This window comes from Heloderma suspectum, chromosome 7, assembly GCF_057233095.1.
Source record: "Heloderma suspectum isolate Gila_16-S chromosome 7, 16-S_ref, whole genome shotgun sequence".
Lineage (NCBI taxonomy): Eukaryota > Metazoa > Chordata > Lepidosauria > Squamata > Helodermatidae > Heloderma > Heloderma suspectum.
This window is the reverse complement of record NC_139464.1, coordinates 21728877-21743522: the sequence shown is the minus strand read 5'-3', so window position 1 is coordinate 21743522 and position 14646 is coordinate 21728877. Positions and strand designations below refer to the sequence as shown.

Genomic DNA, 14646 nt, shown 5'->3' with positions numbered 1-14646 from the left:
TTTGAGCCATTGAAAAGGGCAGGGCTCCTACGACGGATTGTGGCGAAGCAGCTACAATTCTCCTCTCAGTGAATTTCTTAAGGCACAGGTGCCTGGCCCACTATTCAATCTAGGAAACCCAATGAGGAGTAACCCTGCCAGTGCCCCCAACCCAGCTTGCTCTTAGGTCTTGCAAAACTTGCAGAAAACCAAAATGTTGGGTTAACATCCTTTTAAGGCACAGTCCTATGAATGTTTAGACTGAAAAAAGTCCTACAACTCCCAGCATTCTCCAGCCAGCCATGCTGGACCCTTACCTTTTCCCACTCTAGAAGAGATACCAGACAACCAAACCAAATATTTATCTTTAAAGCCCTCTATACTGATAGCATCTGGGATGATTTTGCATCATACTTGGAACAATTATTTCCATTTACTAGGGCTGTGCAAAACAGAAAAGACAAAGTTCCCCAATAATAGCTATCCACCCCATCACCCACTACACAGGATGCAAGAGACCTAACAGACCTGCAGTAGACTAATAAGATAATTTTATACAATGTGTATAATTAAAGCACTTGATAGTACACATAAAATAATAAAGGGAGTGAATATTTCCAGTGCCTGTACAACATTTGTAACCGTCATATCAATGTCCTAACAACGATACCAGTCATGCTCATGTAACATATATGACAAATGAATCACAATTGATATGTTACATGATTGTGACCCATATAGTTGTTAGGACACTGATATGACTGTTATAAATGTTATACAGGCAATTGGAAATATTCACTCCTTCTATAATTTGATGTGTACCATCAAGTGTTTTATTTATAAACATTGTATAAAATTATCCTATTGGTCTAATGCAGGTCTGTTAGGTCTCTTGCACCTTGTGTGTTTGTCTTGAGCATTTACTAGGGCAAACACACTAGACAGCATATTACAATGGATCAAATGCCAAGGCTGCAATGGTGCCTTAATGGGGCCATCTATTTTGCCCCCGAGCTATGATCCAATCACATCCCAAGCCCTGATACAACAGCTATTGGTGCCGCTCTGTACGGGCATCTTCCCCTCTACACACACACACACGTCTGTGCAACTCAGCTGAAGACACAGAACAACTGGGCAGAACGGAGGGCTGGGCCTTCCAATGGACCATGGAATAGAAACCATAGGGTAGGAAGAGGCAGTTGGTAGCCCTGAAGGTTTGGTCCAGTTTCCCACATGGCTCCTGCCCTAGCCCTCAAATCCCCAGCGCTCCCCTTTGGGCCACACTATCACTTTTAAGTGAAAGGGCTCTCTAGCCCCACTGCACCCATGTGAGCAACAGAGCTTGAGAAAGAGCCCCTGCGTTACGTTGTACATCTGGCACTCACTCCATGACACAAGCAAAGAGACATTTGTGTTCAAACACCCTTTCTCTCTGTTCCAGAGCTGTTGAATAATTCTATTTATTTATGTATTTATTAACCCATTTATATCCCACCTTTTTTCCTCTTGCAAGGAACCCAAGGCTGCTCATATGATCCTCCTCCTCTGCATTTTAGCCTCACAACAACCCTGTGAGGTTGGTTAGGCTGAGAGTCAGTGACTGGCTCAAAGTCACACAGTGGGCTTCATGGCCATGTGGGAATTAGAACCCTGGTTTCCTGAGTCCCGGTCCAACACTCTAACCACTGCACAACACTGCCTCTCAGTAATAAAGGGAGGGCTTTGGCCAAGCCTTTAATACATTTGAGAGGATGGGGTTAAAGAACCTTTGGCTGCATCTCTGCTTATGCAGGAGTTCAGCAGAGACAATATTACCATCAGTGGCTTCTGATATATACACACACACACACACACACACACACACTGGTGGCTGGTGGCGCCAATATTGGTGGGGCAGTAAATCCACCCCAGATTTCAGTCTGAACCAGTCAGAACTCTAAAGGAGCTATCCAAGGTGCTTGTACTGCTCCTTTAGAATTCTGACCGGCTCTGACTGAAACCTGGAGTGGATTCACCATCGCACTGACATCAGAGCCACCAGCCTCCACTGTATACAAGTATTTGCCAACCCAGCTTTGAGCTGTTTTTGAGGGGGAAACTCTAATTCTAACATTTCCTTTATTTAGAGGACTTTCTTTCAGGGCTTTCAATAGCAAGGAAGGGGAAACGCCATACCTGTACCTCACTTGTCTAGCACAGAATTTTTTCCCCTATGTTTGGAGAAACTTGCCATCAACGTACACCCACCATAAAACATACAGAAAGACTCAACATCCTTCAACATCCAGTCCAGAGTGTTGCTATTTACCAAAAAATGTTCCATTTTTCCTCCCATTGTTAAGCCAGCTGAGATAGCTTCAATCGTTATCACTGGCAGTTGGCCTTGACAACTAACTTTTGGTGCATTTCTTTAAACGTTTCTGATACGTATGAAAAACACATTAATGCCTGCAGAGAGCTGACTCCCTGCAGTTTACAGTAACCTCCTTTTATTAGTCAACAGGAATTGCTTTAAAAGCCATACCAGTTGGGGAAAAAGTACTGTCTTGACATTTCCTCTAAACAAAACTCGCTGCTAAAAATAATCGGAAGCAGAGTGCAGGGTTAGCCAAGGCTGGCAACCTTTCACTGAAAATGTGCTTTATTATAGGACACAAAAGGCCACCCCCCCTTCCATTCATCTCTTTGGTGGAGGAGTTCTTATCTAGAAATGTAAAAGATTGTGTGGGTGGCTGTTCAGCTCCAGTAGTGTAGTGGAAGGATAACAGAGGGGAACACAGCTTTGCAAGACAGTCTGCATTTCTAATAAAACACTAAGAGAACAATCCTATGGTCCTAGGGAGAACATCCCAGGAACCTTAAGATGTTCAAAGTCCACCTACCGAGGCCAGAGACACTGCTCCAACCTGGCGCGGGGGACGACTCTGGGTTCCGACCCCTCCCTCTGTCCCTCACAGGTGCTGTAGAAAGAACCGCAGCAGCTTTCTGAGGTCACAAATGCAACTTTGGGGAGAGGGAAAAGGGGGCATTCCAGTGGGCAGGGAGAGGGAGAGGAGAGGCTGGGATATGCTGTATCACAAGACATAGTGATGGCCACCAATTTGCATGGCTTTAAAAGGGGATTAGACAAATTCCTGGAGGAGAAGGCGATCCATGACTACAGTCCTGATGGCTATACGCTCCCTCCAGTGTCAGAGGCAGTGAGCCTATGTACACCAGTTGCTGGGGAACATGGGCGGGAGGGTGCTGTTGCACTCATGTCCTGCTTGTGGGTTCCCAGTCGACAGCTTTTTTGGCCACTGTGTGAACAGAATGCTGGACTAAGATGGACCCTTGGTCTGATCCAGCAGGGCTCTTCTTACGTTCTTATGTTCTCTCCAAACTTCCTGACTGTTAGAGCAATATGACAATGGAACCAATTGCTTAGGGAGGTGGTGGGCTCTCCCACACTGGAGGCATTCAAGATGAAGCTGGACAGCCATCTGTCAGGGGTGCTTTGACTTGGATTCCTGCACTGAGCAGGGGGTTGGATTTGATGGTCTTGTAGGCCCCTTCCCACCTTACTATTCTGTGATTCTATGATTCTCCAGCTCCAAATCCACCCACAGCAGCATGAGTCCTCTAGACAGGCTCAGAGGCCCGTCTAGAGGACAAAATAAAAAAGGAAAACAGAGAGGCAAAAATTGCCTTCGTCTCTCCTCCTTGCCTTCTAGCAGCAGCCCGCAAGGATTCTCAGAAGCCTCCGAGACTGGAAATGATGGATTGCGCTCTAAACGTTGCATTTCAGCTTGAGGAAAAGATATTTTTTAAGCTCAACATATTTTTTGAGTTTATTTAATTTATTTAAGGATTCTTATCCCACTCCTTGACTGAAAAAGGCTTCCTGGAGCAACTATCAGTCAGCAAAAAAGCAGCCCCTGCCCACAAGCTTACAATTTAAAAAGACATGACAAACAAGGAAAAAGTGATGGGGAGGGAAAAGAAAAAAATTAAGACGACTTCCAACAGTCTACAAGGCCCTGCCTTCCTTCTCAACTCCGGGGGGAGGGGGGTTCAACTGGACCAAGCCCCAACGTTCCCTTCCCCTGCTCCTGTCCCCCTCACTTCTTTCCCACACACCAGGTGATATCAGTTATACCAGGGTGTGTGTGTGTGTGGACATTAAAGTACCAAGTTGAACCAAGTACCAAGGTGAAGTAAGCATCATTGAATGCAATGGTGCTTATTCCCAACTTGTAACTTGGAGTTCTAAGTTCCTGCCCGATCGCTAATATCATCTTGAAGGCTCTTTTCTGGATGTTGTTGCCCACAATGGTGCAATGAGTGGCTACCAGGGCCTTCTCTCTAGTGGCCCCTCTTCTATGGAACACCCTTCCCAGGAAGATCCACCTGGCGTCTTCATTGTATATGAGCATCTCTACCCCAGCTTAAAATCCTGCATTTAAAATGGGGCTTTCTGCTTCCATTTTAAATGCAGGATCATGACGGACTCCCTTTACACGCACTTCCATCCCTCCCTTTCCCCCCTCTTTTCTGAGTCTTCCATATGTTTCATGATACAGCCGCTAGATGGCGCTGTGGTCTAGCTCCTCTTATTGCAGGTTTTCCTCTTTTCACTGAGGAAACTTGAGCAGAACTCAAGTGTGGTAATGTGATAGCTCATTATCGCCAATCTTTTAAAAAATGGAATGAAGGCCATTTAGTGCGGGAGACGCCCTGGAGGTTGACAACATCATCTAAAGGACCTGCGGACTTCCATGAGTAGCCAATCTCAATAGCAGTATGAAAGCTCCTTGGGAAGAAGCACTATGGCAACCCTGCTTCAGTAGCCAGGAACCCTTTTCTGTCTAGGGAAATATTTCAGCCTTTAGCCCTGGTCACTCACCAAACTTGGCAGCTGTATAGAAAACCATGGCATCCCAGTTTCAGCCTCAGTCACTCCCTGAAACAAGGTATTTGCTAGTTTCTTTCAAGTCAAATGACCCTTTAGATGGAAATTTATCAGTAATGAATTCACTTTTTACCAAAGGAAATGGTCCAATGAGTAGATCAAACAAACCCATTGTGCTAGTGCACCGTTGTTATGCAACGTCATGCAAGCAGTCGCTAAGAATAAAAGCTCTGTGTGAAAAAGCCCAGTTTTAGGTGCCAAGTTAAGATGCCTCTTCCAACAACCATTTAGGGCACAATCCTATGCATGTCTAGATGGAAAAAAGTCACACAGCTCCCAGCTATGCTGGCTGGCAAATGGTGGGAGTTGTGGGACTTTTTTTCCCCTTCTAAACATGCATAGGACTTTGCCCTTAACCTTTGATCTGTTAATTTTACTGCTGGCTCTTTAATCTTTTTAATGTTTTAATATTATAATACTTTCATTGAGGTATTTATTGTCTTGATTGTTATCCTTTTATGATTGCAAACTGCCCCAAGCACATTTGCTGGTTGGGCAGTATAGAAATTTAATAAATAAACTATGCATAGGATGGAGGACATGCCACAAAAAGGTGAGATGTTATTAGTTTGCATGTTTGTTTTGGCGGCCTGTACTTTATGATGGCGTTTTTAACCAGAGTGTTAGCTTCTCTGGGTTTAAACAAAAAAAGCAGGAGGATATTTGACTATGGATTCTCCTTAGGGATGTGGTTATGGGGGTTGTTGGGATGTGCTCAAGCATTTCAAATTCCCTCCCACTGTAGGTAATGGGAGGGGGAAAGGGGAGGGAAGAACCGCCATCGCCCCCCGCTCTGTCATTAGCTGGCTGGCAGGGCTTAGGAGGCAGTTCCTCTGCCACAGACATCCCCACCCCAGGATTGCTTTGCCAAGATCACTTGCCACATGGCTCCAAGACTGTTGCTGTGGGTGTATAACCTCAGTTTCCCTTTTTTGGCCAAAGCACATTCAGTTTCCTTATATAAAATATAGTTATCATTAACTAATGATATTTCTAGCTCCCCTCCTTAAACCTCCAAGGTGTCTTACCAATTAAGTTAAGGCAATTAGAACAAAACTGTGAACAATTAAAATGGGATTATATTTAAGGGTCAACTAAAAAGCCACAGGGGAAAAAATCAACAGCTCAACATTATAGCAAAAAAAAGAGAAAAAAGATCCAGCAGTTTGCGCTGAAATACTCAGGCTTTTTGCATGATCCTTTTCATTTGATGTATTACATCTTTGTTGTTATAGTTTTGGCTGTTTATGCAATGATTTACTGTAATTGTTGGGAGTAATTTTGTTCAGTCATTATTTGCTGATACTTTGTTAGCTGGTATTATCTCATAATATTTTATCTGAAAGAGATGATGATTGCCTTTTATATTAATTGATTTAAATGGTTTGCGGCCTTTAGTTAGTAATTATTGCTTGACACTGGACTGAATTCATCCCAATGTTGTGGTGCCACAGCAGAAAAGGCCCTGCCCGGCTTAGCTACCTACCTAATCTCTAAGGGTGAAGAAGGCACACCTGGGCCTCAGCTGATGATCTCTGTGTTTGAGTGCCAGCTGGTTCAAAGGGAAGGATGATAGCTCCACGGTAGAACAGCTGCTTCGCACACAGAAAGTCCCATGCTCAATCCCTGACATCTCCAGTTAATATATTATTTATTTTATTTATTACATTTCTATACCATCCAATAGCCGAAGTTCTCTGGGCAGTTCACAACAAACAGCAAAGGCGGGGTGGTGGTGGAAACCTCTGGCCTGTGTGCCAAATGCAGGCCTCCGGGTCTCTCAATTCAGACCTCTGGACTCTCCTAAAGCGACACCCCTCTCCCAGGCCACACCCCATTCCTTCAGGCCATGCCCCCTCACTGGCTCCACTCCAGGTTATTGATATATTATTTACTCCAGCTTGCTCACTCCCCTAGCTCCAAAGCAGCTGGAGGGAACCTTGCACAAACGGAGGATGGAGAACACCTGAATGCAAATCTCTCTCCCCACCCCCACCCCCACATTGTGTGCTGAACAAAGGGAAGAGGCACATCTATAACTCTGCCCCCTTTGGGGGACTGGCCATACCCACTTCCAGGTCTGGCCACTTCCACTTCTGTAACAGGTTTAGCCTGAGAAAGTGCAGCCTTTGATAGGAAAAAGGTTCCCCATCCCTGAGTTAAAGGATGAGGTAGCAGGTGATTAGTATCACCGGGTATAAGGCAGCTTCCCATGTTCAATGGGATGTGCATTTATTTTGGATCCTTGTCTATTTTGGATCTTTCCCCTTCCTGCTGCTTCCATTTTGTTTATTTATGGTTATGTTTATCTCTCGCCTATGACGAAAACCAATAAATTTTGGCTTGATTTATACCAGCTCCTTGATGGGAGTGGATTATGCAGCCAGCATATATAAAAGCATCATTAATCTCATTGCTGTAAGTCAGTATGGAGTTACAGCTCCCCCAATCCACTCCTCTGAAATACTGTAATATACACGGTCAACGGATAAAAGCATTAGAGCCACTACCATTGGTGGTTGCAAACAAGGGTGGTCAGAGTGCCACAGAGTTAGACTGCAGCCAGAAAGAAGTGCTGGAAACAAAATTCCACCTCTGCACATCCCCCCCCCCCCGGTTTAACCTTAGAGTAGGGTGGGAAACTTGAGGCCCATGGGCCACAACCAGACTGAGAGAGCCCTGCCCACTTTTTCCCACAGTCCAGTTCATCAGCTGGACCGTGAGGAAAAGATGGCTGTTCCATGTTCCATGCTGCCAGTTGCCATCCGAATTGGGACCACCGGTGGGGGAGACACAAAGCTTCAGTGACCCTTCCCTCAAAGGCCCTGAGGCAGCCAGCATCACTGCAAGCTTTAGCCTCCCCTGCCCCCAGCCGTCCCATCTCCTGTATGCGCATGAGCATGCATGCTCACAAGTGGCCCCCGACCCACCACCCACTAACGCAGTTAGCCCTCAGGGCTGAAGAGATGGCCCATCCCTGACCCAGAAAGAAGTCTTTGGGCCAATTCACACACACATGTATTTGCCTTAAGGACTGGTGATGTGAACATGCTGTGCTGGAGATATGCACTATGACAGTTCTTGCACAAGGGCAAAATTTGTACCCATGGTACAGAGTTATTTAATTAAACATGAACTGATTATATATACCTTATATTAAGCTGGTCAAATAATTCCACTTTCCTTAGAGCAAATTTTTTATATTTTCCTTAGAGCAAATTTTTTCGCCTTTCTACCAATGTTTTTTTTAAAAATGGCACTGACAGTGGCTATTTTCTCTTTAAACATAGAATACATACAGCTGGGCTGCAATATCCCAAAGCATCACTTTTATTATCCAGCAGTTTGGAGTCAAACAACATGATGGCCACAATCCGACAGTTAAGCCAACTGAAATAAATCTGCTTAAGCATGCTTAATTCTCTGCTGGATTGTGGCTGATGCCTCTGAAAAGCCTTTGGATCTCCTCTTCCTCCTCCTCTTTATTACTACTACTACTACTACATTATTTATATCTTGCCTGTTTTCCTCTTGGAAGGAACCCAAGGTGGCTGACATTATCCTCCTCCTCTCCATTTTATCCTCACAACAACCCTGTGAGGTAGGGTAAGCTGGGAGTCAGTGACTGGTTGAAGACACCCAGTGAGCTTCATTGCAGAGTGGGGACTAGAACCAGGGTCTTCCAAGACCCTGTCCAACCCTCCAACCATACACAACACTGGTTCACACTGTTTTCATTATAAATCCTCCCCACCATTATAACATTGTTCCCTGTTCTATCCTATTGGCTCAAGGGTATCTATAATATTGATTAAAAAAAAAAACAGCTGAAGGTCTTCAGAGGTTGAAAGGCAGGCTATAAAAATAAAATAAAAACAAACCCACAGTCTGCTCATCACAAATCAAAGAACTACCACAATAAGAACATCTTACATTATGCACGCATACACAAATGTCCAGAAACTGGTCAAACTCCAGCTCTAGAGAATCTCAGATTTCCAGCGCTGGAGATAAAACAAAACATGCCGTGCTGGTCCATAAGGAAAATCCCAAAATCTATGGTCAGGCAATTCCCATGATTAGGAACAACAAAATATGCACAAAATTGTGAGCAAGAGCTGCAGGGAGTGAGCCAGAAAGTTTAGAAGAGTCTCTCTATTTGTTACATCTTGTAGATTTTTAAACCTTTTAAAATCCCTGGACATGAGTCAGGGAAATTGGAAAGCCAACATATTTGCAAAGGGACAGCAGGAAGAAGCTGATGCTCTCATGTTCCTGAGAGCAGCCAGGCATAGGATCATGGCCCTTCCAGAAAAGAACAATCTGATGAGGAGCTCTGTGTAAGTCAAAACCTTGCAGCTCCTCCCATCACCTGGAGCTGATCTAGTAATAGATAACGCCCTGAGTCTATTATATTTGGAGGAGATTATCCAATTCCAAGGAGATGTTTTCATGGTTAAATAAATAAACCACACAATAAGCTGTGTTTAAAGCCCTTCGTAAACAAACTGGCTTACAGATCTATTATCCCTCCTGGCTTCTGTGCCTATTTGTTTCTTTGAGATAGTTAGGGCACCAGAGAAGCACAGCTATCTGCAGAAGAGAGGTGCCATGGTGGAGGCAATTCTGATTCGATGGTTTTCCCCCACTTCACTGCATCCCAGGCTGTAGATGAGGGATCAGCAACTGGAAGCTCCTGGGACTGAACTGCCCCACCAATTGCCAACCTAAAAGAGATGGCTGCAGATGAACAACCCATTAAACGTGGTAGCAAACGATGAAATAGTGGTACGCACAAAACTAAAAGGTGGTGTTATTCAGGACTTACTTTGAGCCAGAGCTCTACCTAAAAGAACTTGTTTTCAATGACTCAAGGCTCATTTGGGGAACACATGAAATAAGAATAAAGGTTGGTGTTACCAATGATAGGCAACCTGCAACACACCAGATGTTGATGGACATTAGCCCTCCTCAACATGGCCAACGGTCAGGGATGATGGGACTTAGAGTCCAATAACATCTGGAGAGTCACAAGTTGCCCATCTCTGTTGTAGACCAACACCCATGCATAAACTTTGGTGGCTAAGACAGCCCATTTTTTAACAGCCTGCCTCAGCCTGGAAAGTTTTTGCCGCAATAAATCCATTAGTCCTTAAGGTACCACAGGACGCTGCGCTTTCTAGAACAGAGGCTAAGACTGGAATTCACTTCCTGAACATGCTCAAAACAGACACACCCACACAGAATGCCCCCTCTTTCCTGCCGGGCCCTGGGGCTGCAATCCTGTGCTCGCTTCCCTGGGAGCAAGTCCCACTGAACTCAACGGGGCTTACTTCCGAGTAGTCACCTGTCGGCTTACACTATTTTAAAATTTATTTTGCAGAGTCCTGCAGGGGGAAAGCCAAGAATTGACATAAAGATTCATTCCTCCCCGCCACTCTCTCGTGTCAATCTTCCCCCGGACAACCCCAGGAGACGACTAAATGGAAACCCTCTCCTCGCTCTTTCTTCTTACAGCATTTATATCCCACCTTTTCCCCCCTCACGCAAGGAACCCAAGGCGGCTTACATGATCCTCCTCTCCATTTTATCCTCACAACAACCCTGCGAGGTAGGCAGTGGGGGCTGGATACCTTGGGTAGCGCCGTTAGAGTTCTGACTGAAACCCAGAGCGGATGCACCGGCCCACTGACCCCGGAGCCACCAGGCTCCGCTGGAGGTAGGTGAGGCTGCGAGTCAGTGACCGGCCCGAAGTCACCCGCCGTGAGCCTAGACTAGACCCCGGATCCCCCGAGTCCCCGCCCAACCCCCGAACCGCCGCGCCACCCCGGCGCTCGCGTGGGAATCAGCGCCAAGGGCGCCACAAGCAGCCCGGCCCGCCCCTCGGGCAGACCCAGCGCGCCGGCTCGGCCGCTCGCGGGACGCGCGCTCGGAAAGCCGCCCAGGCGCCGACCCGCCCGCACCGGGCTCCCCGGCGCGCCTCCGGCAGCCCACTCACCCGCCTCAGCCGGCGCGCCGTCGGGGTGGGGAAGGCGGCCACGGAGCGCCTCGCTTCCCCGAGCCTGCCCGCGCCTTCGCTCCGCGGCTCAGAGGCGCCGGCTGCGCAGCGGAGCCATCGGCGCCTGGAGCGGCGTCCTCCCCGCGCAGGCGAGCGGCAGCGCGGGAGGGAGGCTGCCGCAAGAGGCGCGGGGGCTGCGCGGCGCTCGTCTGCCCGAGCACGGCGCGGCTTCCCCGGCTGGCAACGCGCTTGCCAGCGAGCGGCGAGCACACGCCGCGTTTCCTTTTTTAAAGCAGGGAAGCTCCACCGCGCCCCCTGCAGGCCGTCGGCGGTTCACGGCGGAGCGTGGCTGGACTGCATCAGCGGCTGCCGCCTCCAGTAAGGGGGGCGGGGGCGGCGGACCCGGGGCTGGGATGCCTCTGCGCGTGAGGCGCGCGTCGCGCAAAAGCGCACGGGAAAGCGCGCTGCTTCCCTCGCCCCCGTGAGGACGAAGGATTCTTCTCATCTGTACCCATCTGTGCCGGCGTGCGGCACGATCCTGTGGATTGCTGTATGATTTATTTTTATTGCCTTTAATTTCAACGAAATACGGAGGAAAGGGAACAAATTGTAGCTACATCGATTTAAATATCTCCGTTTCAATGCGCGCATATGAAATGAAAACACAGCTTTCTAAGAATTATAAATCAGCTTCAACAAAAGCAGACCAAATATCCGTAGAAGCGTCCATTCGCAAGTGACGTCTATATACCACCTGCTCCAGTGTTGGAAGCACTGCTGGAAGCGATCCTATGCATGTTGACTCAGATGTAAATCCCAGTCCAGCACTTGCTCCCTGGAAAGGTGACAGAGGATTGCTGCCACAACTGATGATATTATTATTATTATTACTAGTAGTAGTAGTAGTATTAATAAAATGTATATACCACCCAACTGGCAGATGCTGTCAGAGTGGTTTACAATCATAACCCCCCCCCCCCAAACAACCAGTTGTTTTCCGGGCCAAATTCAAGGTGTTGGTTTTGACCTTTAAAACCCTATATGGTTCCCGCCCAGCCTATCTTAAGGAGCGCCTCCAGCAGCACCAGACAGGCCGCTTAACAAGATCAGCCTCGGATGGCCTTCTCTCTGTCCCATCAGCCAGGACAGCTAGACTGGTGGGGACGAGGGAGAAGGCCTTTTCTGTGGTGGCCCCCACTCTGTGGAACTCCCTCCCTGGGGAACTCCACCATGCCCCCACTTTAATGAGCTTCCGCCGTGCATTAAAAACGTGGTTGTTCAGGCAGGCATTTGGGGTGGGTTAGGGTATTTTAGAAAACGTTTTTATTGTAGAACTTTATTGTTTTAAACTGTTTTATTGTATGTTGTACATCGCCCAGAGTGGCTGGGTGACCAGCCAGATGGGCGATTAATAAATTTAATAATAATAATAATAATAATAATAAATAACAACCAAAACAATAAAACAGTAATAAACATATCAAAACATTAACATATTAAAACATTAACATATTCAAGTTAATAATCTTATTTTAATTATCTAAGGGCCCAGTCCTAGGGATGCAGACTGGGAGATGCTGGGAGTTGTAGGACTTTTTTCTGTAAACATCCATAGGATTGTGCCCTTAATGAATCAAGCAAGCTATCTTCCATCAATGACAGTCCTGTCACTTGTTTCTCCCTGTTCCAAAGTTTATTTTAAAGTTTTTTTCCCCCACTGAACAAGAAGCCAGTAGAGCTCAGCCCCCCATCCCCACTCCCAAAATCTGTGAGCACCAACACCCGGGAACTCTGGAAGGATGGAAGGGAAAATGATAAAGAAAGAAGGAAGGAAAAAGAGACAAGGAAAACAGGAAAGAAAGACAGAAAGCTGCCTCTCTTAAGGTGGTACTCACCATCTGCACTTTTTATAAGTCTTTGTATTGAAGATAATTCACTTTGGGTGTGTGTGTGGATCTGCTGACTGAGTAAGTGGGGGTACCTTTTCAATCAAAGAAACTGTTTTCAACAAGTTCACCTAATCAGTTTATCCACTAAATTATAATAGAATACTTTCTGAATTCAATATTTACAGAATACAAAAAAGGTGGCCCACAGATAACAGAAGGGCATCATGCAGTATCAAATGAAGACCCATGAAAACAAAATGGAAAACAACAATAGTTGCAGTTTGGAACATTGCTGTTTGGGATATCAGTCACTCCATCCATTCCTCCTCTCTGTTTTTCTGTCTCCCACTCCAACAGTTAATCAGCATTCCATGGCCTCTGAGCATGCTCAGGTCCAATTGGGCTGCAGATCCTTCATTGATCATGGCATGGGGGTGGCTAGATGGCCTCCTGGGATCCCTCCAATTCTAAAATGCAATGAATTTGTTGTGTCATCATTGTGAAGCCTAATTTAGCAAACTAGGGGCAAGGGGGAGCAGTAGGAGGAAGAATACAGAAGAGGCCTGCTGGATCAGAGCAAGGTCCATCTAGTCCAGCATTCTGTTCACACAGTGGGTAGCCAGATGCCCACAGGAAACCCACAAGCAGGACATAAGTGCAACAGCACCCTCCCGCCCATGTTCCCCAGGAACATATCGCCTCTGATCCTGAACGTAACATATTGCCATCAGGACTAGTAGCCATTGATAGCCTTCTCCTCCAGGAATTTGTCTAACCCCCTTTTAAAGCCATCCACAGTGGTGGTCATCACCACATCTTGTGGTTGCACTATGCACTGTGCAAAGTAGTACTTCCTTTTATCTGTCCCGAATCTCCCACCATTTAGCTTCATTGGACAACCCTGATTTCTAGTATCATGAGAGGGAGAAAAACTTTGTCCTATCCACTTTCATAACACATAATTTTGTACATAGAATCATAGAATAGTAGGGTTGGAAGGGGCCTCTAAGACCGTCGAGTCCAACCCCCTGCTCAATCAAAATGAATGAATCCAAGGCAAAGTGAGAGCCAGTGTAGTGTAGTGGTGAGAGTGACGGACTAGGAGCCGGGAGATCCGGGTTCTAGTCCCCACTTGGCCATGGAAGCTCACTGGGTGACTTTGGGCCAGTCACAGACTCTCAGCCCAATCTACCTCACAGGGTTGTTGTTGTGAGGATACAACGGTGAGGAGGAGGATAATGTAAGCCGCCTTGAGTTCCTTGCGAGAGGGAGAAAGGCGGGGTATAAAAGCAATAAATAAATAAATAAATAAATAAATAAATAAATAAATAAAGTATCCCTGACAGATGGCTGTCCAGCTTCACCTTGAATGCCTCCAGTGTGGGAGAGCCCACTACCTCCCTAGGTAACTGGTTCCATTGTCTTTTTTTTCTGATGTTCAGAAAAAGTTTTTCCTGATGTTCAGCTGGAATCTGGCTTCCTGTAACTTGAGCCCATTCTTCTGTGTCCTGCACTCTGGGATGATTGAGAAGAGGTCCTGGCCTTCCTCTCTGTGACAACCTTTCAAGTACTTGAAGAATGCGATCCTATCTCCCCTCAGTCTTCTCTTCTCAAGGCTAAACATGCCCGGTTCTTTCAGTCTCTCCTCATAGGGCTTTGTTTCCAGTCCCCTGATCATCTTCATTGCCCTCCTCTGAACCCTCTCCAGTTTGTCTGCATCCTTCTTTCTTAAAGTGTGGTGCCCAGAACTGGACACAGTACTCTGGATGAGGCCTAACCAGTGCTGATAGAGGGCACTGGTTAGTACTTCCCATGATTTGGAAGCT

At 46.5% G+C, this 14646-nt stretch overlaps 1 protein-coding gene across 1 annotated transcript in view; it reads right to left on the bottom strand.

Annotated features, from left to right (window-relative positions):
* RERG (RAS like estrogen regulated growth inhibitor) overlaps positions 1 to 11176 on the bottom strand; it is a 147467-nt gene extending 136291 nt beyond the window's left edge. Inside the window, exon 1 of the mRNA XM_084809239.1 lies at positions 10932 to 11176. The gene's annotated coding sequence lies outside the window, so the exon portion shown is untranslated. The remainder of the gene's footprint in view (positions 1 to 10931) is intronic.
* Between the last annotated feature and the right edge of the window lie 3470 nt (positions 11177 to 14646).